This window comes from Capricornis sumatraensis, chromosome 2, assembly GCF_032405125.1.
Source record: "Capricornis sumatraensis isolate serow.1 chromosome 2, serow.2, whole genome shotgun sequence".
In the NCBI taxonomy this organism is placed as follows: Eukaryota; Metazoa; Chordata; class Mammalia; order Artiodactyla; family Bovidae; genus Capricornis; species Capricornis sumatraensis.
In genome coordinates, this window is record NC_091070.1 from 192,176,670 (window position 1) to 192,184,628 (window position 7,959).

Here is a 7,959-nt window from a genome sequence, read left to right on the forward strand (position 1 = left end):
GGCCTCTTGCTGCATTCAGTCCAGAGAGGCAGCCCACCAATCCTCCTCCTTTGAGAAGTGGGCTGAGGGTCTGGGGACAAGAATCAGGACACCTGGCTGCCACTGACTCAACAGTGACTTGGACGTGACCCCTGCCCTGCTGGGGCCTTTGAGTTTCTCCATCTGTAACGTGCGAAAATGGAACTAGATCTGTAAAGTCCTCACAGCTGACTAGCTGGTTCCTTGAGAGGTTTATGACAGGCAGATCTGGTTCCTCTGATCCTCCATTGTTTAAGCTACCCGGAAAGTTAAAACAGTTAGCTAATGGCCCCCAAACCACCTCCAGAGACCTGACTCTCCCTCTTGAGTTGGCCTGGCACTGAGATGATGTTATATTGATTGAATAAAGTCAGACTGTTGGGGTAAGGTTTGCATGTTAATTGGAAACAGTGGTAACACCTGCCAAGTTCAGAGCGCCACAGCTTCTTGCCTGGAAACTCTCCTTTTTCTACTTCTCCACTGGAAAAAGAAAAAATTGGGTGACTGGAAAATACGTGTTATACCATTTCTTCCCTCAAGTGTCTGCAGGCTTCCAGTGCTACAGTGACTTCGTCCTGGCTGCAGAGTTGGATCCTAGAGCCATGCGTGACGGAGGTGAATTATCAGTAGAAGGTCACTGCCTGAGTGCTGGGGAGAACTGGCAGCGAGCTTGAGCTTTCATTGCTCCTGCCCCCAGGAGCAGGATCAGCTTCTGCATCCTCGGCCCCTGGTGTCACGGCTTGTCCATACCTAAGGAGAATCTTTCAGGGCTAAGCTCAAAGCCATCACCTCCTGAAACATGCTCGGCAGCTCCTGGCAATGGTTTCTGTCTTTGGCATCCCCTGTGCTCTCCTACTAGCACCGACACCCTTCTCACTCAGCGCGCACAGCTCACTGTATGGCTGCCAGCCTGTCATTGATGGTCAGCTCCCTGAGGCTGGGGCCCTAGGCTGACTCCTAGTGCACTGAAGTGTTGTCTTGGCCTGTTGTTCTGCCTGCCAAACAGCTTCCCGGCAGCTTGTGACCGCTGATCGTGCCAGAGTAACCTCACCCCCAGCACACACCATCAGGGTTCCTAATGAATGTAGACCCCAGGCCCTAATGACTCCCAGGCTACCGCTGGGCTCTGCGCCAGCATTCAGGCTAGGAGACAGGATTCTGAGAGCAAACCTAAAGAGGCTGGATTGTAAGACAAGGATCTTACTCTTGGGTGCACAGTGGAATCCCCTGGGTCCCACCCCGAGGTTCTGTTCTGGGGTGTGGCCTGGGCGTCAGCAGTTTTAAAATTCCCCAGATGATTCTAATTCACCAACTTTGTGGAGCGTCCTCAGCCCACATTGCAGGGTTGAATGAGTCATTTCAGTTGTGCATTATCAGGTTGATGTGAGCTCTCTGCTTTCAGCACTTATATATGCCGTGTTCAGATCTTAAAACTGTTAAAGGTAAGTGCTGTGAAATCTTCATTTTACAGATGAAACTGGAAGCTCCATTCAAGCAATTTAAGAATGCACAGCTATTATGTATCAGAGCTAGAATCTGGGTACTGACCAAAACCTGTGTCTTGTCTCACTATACTGCATAGCCTCTGCCTGGGCAAAATGATTCCAGTAAGTAAAATGGATTATGTATGTCTGATCAACTTAGCCTGAAGCAGAGAAATTAGAATTACGTGCAAATGAGCACTTTAAATATTTTCTTAAATTTGTGCTTCATAAGCATACTTTATGGAAGGCTAGCCTAATGTAAGAATAAGCACTTCTAAAAATCAGCTTCAGGGAATAGAGAACTAGTTAATTTAAAACTCTCAAATGTGTATGATATGGAATGATTTGAGGGTAAGGTAGAATCATGGAACTTTAGAACAGGAGAGCTTGCAGCCTGCTTATCCAGCCCTCACTTCACAGATGGGAGGCAAACCTGCAGTGGAAATTAACCTGCTGCAACCCATCTGGCCAGACTGCCTGATTGCAGACCAGGTGCTGCGTCTCCTGAATTAGGCTACCTCGGGTCAACCTTGTTGCCAGGAGTGACGGCTAGTTGAGTCAGCCTTTGAGCTACAGAGGCCTTTAGGTTTGAAAGAGATACCCATTTTCCAAGGGAGACGCATACAAGGAGCACAGTGATTTGCTCAACATCCAGTTGAACTGAAACCCAGGTGTCTTGATGACTTAGCCAGCATTTCTTGCAGTAGCCAGGGGCAGTATAATTTGGTGGAAAGATTAGGACCTTGAATAGAGAATCAGTTTTCCACTTAGCAGGTATATGATCATAGACAAATAACTTGTCTTTTGTGCATCTCAGATTCTTCATCTATGAGATGCTTTCATGGCACCCACACCTCCTTGGGTTGGCCGAGCTGACTTATATGAAAAGCTTAACCCCTAGTGTGCTCTCTGGAACCAAGATGACTTGCATGGGATGACTTAGGAAATAATCCGTTGGGAGCTCAGGTTCTGCTGTTAACATTGAGACCTGGGTTTTGTTTTTTTGTTACGTTGCTTCACAACTTTCCTGGGGAGTGGCACAAACAAGAATAAAGTAACATCTGCAGAATGGTTCCGTCTCTAGAGGAAAGACAGAAATATTCTAACCGTGTACATTCCTCTATCCTTTCTTGAACTTGCCAACATTACTTCTTGCCATAAATTGATGAAATGGGGTTGCTGGCAAAATAACAGGTACAGGCTGTATTATCGTTGCTCATTCCTTGGGGAGATGGAGAAGCAACTGGCTGGGAAATACTTAACAGAATTAATACTTGGGGACAAAGGCTGGTGCATAACAAAACCATTGTGTAAATCAAGCTTAGAATGTAAATCAAGGGCTCCATTAATATTCAGTGTTTTAATGGAAGAAACACCTGCTGGGCCATCAATAAAGGAGCTTTGTGGAAATCTTGAAATTGTCACTTCCTTAACTACTTGAGCGCCAGGCCTCTTTACACCCCTGTCCATTTCTACTCCTAGAGGCCAGGACGCTTTTTAGAATTTGTATCTAAGGGCACACATTCTTTCTGGAGTTATTTATCCACTGATCTCCAGTAGCATATTGGGCACCTACCGACCTGGGGAGTTCCTCTTTCAGTATCCTATTATTTTGCCTTTTCATACTGTTAATGGGGTTCTCAAGGCAAGAATACTGAAGTGGTTTGCCATCCTAGCAAATCTGGAAAACTCAGCAGTAGCCACAGGACTGGAAAAGGTCAGTTTTCATTCCAGTCCCAAAGAAAGGCAATGCTCAAACTACCGCAAATTGCACTCATCTCACACGCTAGTAAAGTAATGCTCAAAATTCTCCAAGCCAGGCTTCAGCAATACATGATCTGTGAACTTCCAGATGTTCAAGCTGGTTTTAGAAAAGGCAGAGGAACCAGAGATCAAATTGCCAACATCCGCTGGATCATCAAAAAAGCAAGAGAGTTCCAGAAAAACATCTATTTCTGCTTTATTGACTATGCCAAAGCCTTTGACTCTGTGGATCACAATAAACTGTGGAAAATTCTGAAAGAGATGGGAATACCAGACCACCTGACCTGCCTCTTGAAAAATCTGTATGCAGGTCAGGAAGCAACAGTTAGAACTGGACATGGAACAACAGACTGGTTCCAAATAGGAAAAGGAGTACATCAAGGCTGTATATTGTCACCCTGCTTATTTAACTTATATGCCGAGTACATCATGAGAATTGCTGGACTGGAAGAAGCACAAGGTGGAATCAAGATTGCCGGGAGAAATATCAATAACCTCAGACATGCAGATGACACCACCCTTATGGCAGAAAGTGAAGAGGAACTAAAAAGCCTCTTGATGAAAGTGAAAGAGGAGTGGAAAAGTTGGCTTAAAGCTCAGCCAATATCGACTTTCTTTACTGGTATCTGAATGAGTGTTCTCATAATCGGCTCCTTTACCATCTCTATGGAAAGTGTTTTCTGGCTGTTTGTCAGTATATCAAGATGGGATTTTTCCTCATACAAAGCACTGAATAGTCAAAGATATTAAACTGAGCTGATAAGTTAATGGATTTTATGTAAGTTATACAGTCTTAACTGGGTACTTGTAAATAGCACTAAGTGGGCCTTCTACCTATAATACTCCAAAAGTTAAGGCAGCAGAGGGATTAGAAAGAATTTTTTTTTATAATCAGTTAATTCACTTTGTAAAATAGCTGTAAAGGATAATGTGTACAGATTTTCTGTTCGCATATTCATTTGTAAACTTCCTAAGACTGTTATGTTTCTACTGCTTTTGTATGGAATGACATTGCAAAAATAACAAACCTTCTTTAACTGAAAAAAAAAAAACAACAACATTCAGAAAACGAAGATCATGGCATCTGGTCCGTCCCATCACTTCATGGCAAATAGATGGGGAAACAGTGGAAACAGTGTCAGACTTTATTTTTCTGGGCTCCAAAATCACTGCAGATGGTGACTGCAGCCATGAAATCAAGACGCTTACTCCTTGGAAGGAAAGTTATGATCAACCTACATAGCATATTCAAAAGCAGAGACATTACTTTGCCAACAAAGGTCCATCTAGTCAAGGCTATGGTTTTTCCAGTGGTCATGTATGGATGTGAGTTGGACTGTGAAGAAAGCTGAGTGCCAAAGAATTGATGCTTTTGAACTGTGGTGTTGGAGAAGACTCTTGAGAGTCCCTTGGACTGCAAAGAGATCCAACCAGTCCATTCTAAAGGAGATCAGTCCTGGGTGTTCTTTGGAAGGAATAATGCTAAAGCTCGGAGAAGGCAATGGCACCCCACTTCAGTACTCTCACCTGGAAAATCCCATGGATGGAGGAGCCTGGTGGTCTGCAGTACATGGGGTTGCTAAGAGTCAGACATGATTGAGCGACTTCACTTTCACTTTTCCTTTCATGCATTGGAGAAGGAAATGGCAGCCCACTCTAGTGTTCTTGCCTAGAGAATCCCAGGGACGGCGGAGCCTGGTGGGCTGCCATCTATGGGGTCGCACAAGAGTCGGACACCACTGACGCGACTTAGTAGTAATATGCTAAAGCTGAAACTCCTGTACTTTGGCCACCTCATGCAAAGAGTTGACTCATTGGAAAAGACTGATGCTGGGAGGGACTGCGGGCAGGAGAAGGGGACAACAGAGGATGAGATGGCTGGATGGCATGACTGACTCGATGGACGTGAGTCTGAGTGAACTCCAGGAGTTGGTGATGGACAGGGAGGCCTGGCGTGCTACAATTCATGGGGTCGCAGAGTCGGACACAACTGAGCGACTGAACTGAAGGGCACACATGACTTTTAGAATTAGGAAAAGAATTTTTTAAAGTTTTCTATAATGTGGAAATTGGGGAAAGTATTTTTATGATGTTTTTGCAAACTTCTGGGAAAAGACTGATTTCACTTAATTTAAAATAATAACTTAGATCATAGTGACCCAGACAGAGAGACTCTACTGTCAGACTGCCTGGGCCATTTAGCAGCTATGGGACCTTGTGCAGGACACTTCATGTACCCATTTCCTCACTGGGAAAACAGGGACAGCAGGGCCTGCTCACAGCAGGTGCTTGGGAAGTGTAGCTGTCCTTCTGGAAGGTTGAGCAGGCAGTGCACATGGCCAGCACAATGGGGTGGTCACTTTCAGGCTCCCACATTCAGGCACCAGGTCCATGCAGGGGTGGTGTCCACTCATATTAAGCCAGCAGCTCTCAAGGTGCTAATGAGCTTGTGATTAAAACCTTGTAGGGCTGGGAGAGTGGGGTGGAGGCACTTACTGGTTAATGGTTAAGCCCGTGGGCTGACGGGAGTGCCACAGGCAGGATGTTGATGCTGTTAAGGGTTTCAGCAGACTGAATTCTTCTACCTAGGCAGACATGTCAGGGACATTGCAGGTGAAACTGCCGAACTTTTACCATAACCTTGGAGTGAGCAGGCAAGGGCCTCTGGTTTGTTGCCAACTCCTGGAAGCAGGGGCCCAGTCTTGCTACTGTATCTCCTGAGGGACTGAGGGGAGTCCTGAATTCAAGTTGTGACTCACTCTTCACTAGCTAGCTGGCTCTGTAAGCTACTTATCCTTTCTATGCCACTTTTCTTCTCAGTAAAATGGTGCCTTGCCTCCCAAAGACTGGCAAGGTTCAGCCCATCCACATGAAGCACCTGGAATGCCCTCTGGCACACCTAAGTGCCCAGTACATGGCAGTCGTTACTACTAAGCCTGGTAGCATGTGTGCTACCCCTGGCATATGCCCTTTCAAGTCTCCTGCCTTAGCTTGAAGTCCCTCCCACCTCACCAATCCCTTCAATTGAACGGCCCACATCCCCTGTGTGTGGTGGCCTCCCTCCACCTCCCACCCCGAGTCTGTTCAGAATTCATCACTCCTTCCTGTGTCATCAATCAGTAACTATTTGTTATACACCTGCTGTGTGCTGAGGAGCTGCTGTGCGCTGAGGAGCTGCTGTGCTAGGTCCTGGCAGGGCACAATGCACAGTTCAGCATACCTGACTCGAGTTTCCAGAGAAGTGGAAGCAACCACCCAGTAATCAAGTACAGTGCAGTCAGCATAGAGAAGGTAGAGGACTCATGGGATGTGTGGTAAGAAGCCAGCCAGTAGGGTTTCCTGGAGGAGGCAGCTGGACCTGACGGAAGGTCCTGATAGGTATTAAATAAAGGGAGGAACAGTGGGAATGGAGGGAGGAGAAGTGAGAGTCTTCCAGAGGAACAGTGTACAAAAGCCGTAAGCTAAAACCCTAAGACTGGAGAATAAAATGTGTCATAAACTCTTGGTGTGAGGCAGGCTGTGTTCCGTGTACTACATGCAGATTCATTCATCGAATTCTCACAGCGCCTGCATGAGGAAGGTGCTGTTATCCTCAAGTTGCAGACAGGACTGGTACCTGAGGCTACTCAGCTAGCGGGTCATGGGGCTGGAAGTAGAAAGCAGACAGCCGGGCTCCAGAGCTGATACTCTCACTTCTGCACCATCCTACCACAGCTGAACTGAGGCCAGGAGGCTAGGCTGAGGCTGGAGATGGAGGGAGCCACAGAAGTGGTAAAGGGCCAGACACTGAAGGGCCTTCAGTGTCACACCAAGAGTGCAGCGGGGACACAGACAGACTGGCTGCATTTCCCTTTATTGGAGAGTTCTCAACCCAGGCTTAGGTTTATGACACCCACTCAACAGCATGACCCTGAAGGCAGAAGCTACCTGATGCCTTGCCCTTGGTTCAGTTCAGTTGCTCAGTTGTGTCCAACTCTTCATGACCCCATGGACTGCAGCACGCCAGGCCTCCCTATCACCAACTCCTGGAGTTTACTCAAAGCTGGTGTCCATTGAGTCAGTGATGCCATCCAACCATCTCATCCTCTGTTGTCCCCTTCTTCTCCCGCCTTCAGTCTTTCCCAGCATCAGGGTCTGTCAGTTCTTCATATCAGGTGGCCAAAATATTGGAGTTTCAGCCTCAGCATCAGTCCTTCCAGTGAATATTCAGGACTGATTTCCTTTAGGATGGACTGGTTGGATCTCCTTGCAGTCCAAGGGACTCTCAAAAGTCTTCTCCAGCACCCCAGTTCAAAAGCATCAATTCTTCAGCACTCAGCTTTCTGTATAGTCCAACTCTCACATCCATACATGGCTACTGCAAAAACCACAGCCTTGACTAGATGGACCTTTGTTGGCAAAGTAATGACTCTGCTTTTTAATATGCTGTCTAGATTGGTTGCCCTTGGTTGGTGCCCATTAAATGTTGGTAAAGCCAACAGAAGGAAAGGAACCTGAAAGAGGAGGCAGGTGGGCTCTGGAGTGAGATGCTTGGGTTCAGATCCCAGGTCTGATACTCACTGTTGAGACTGTGTGCCTCCATCTTATTTATAAAATTGTGATCCTAGGACTGAGAACGTGGCTTAGGATGAGGGTTTGCATACTGCTTGCTGTCCAGGTTGACAGCCATTTGCTTGCCCTTGTACACCTCCAG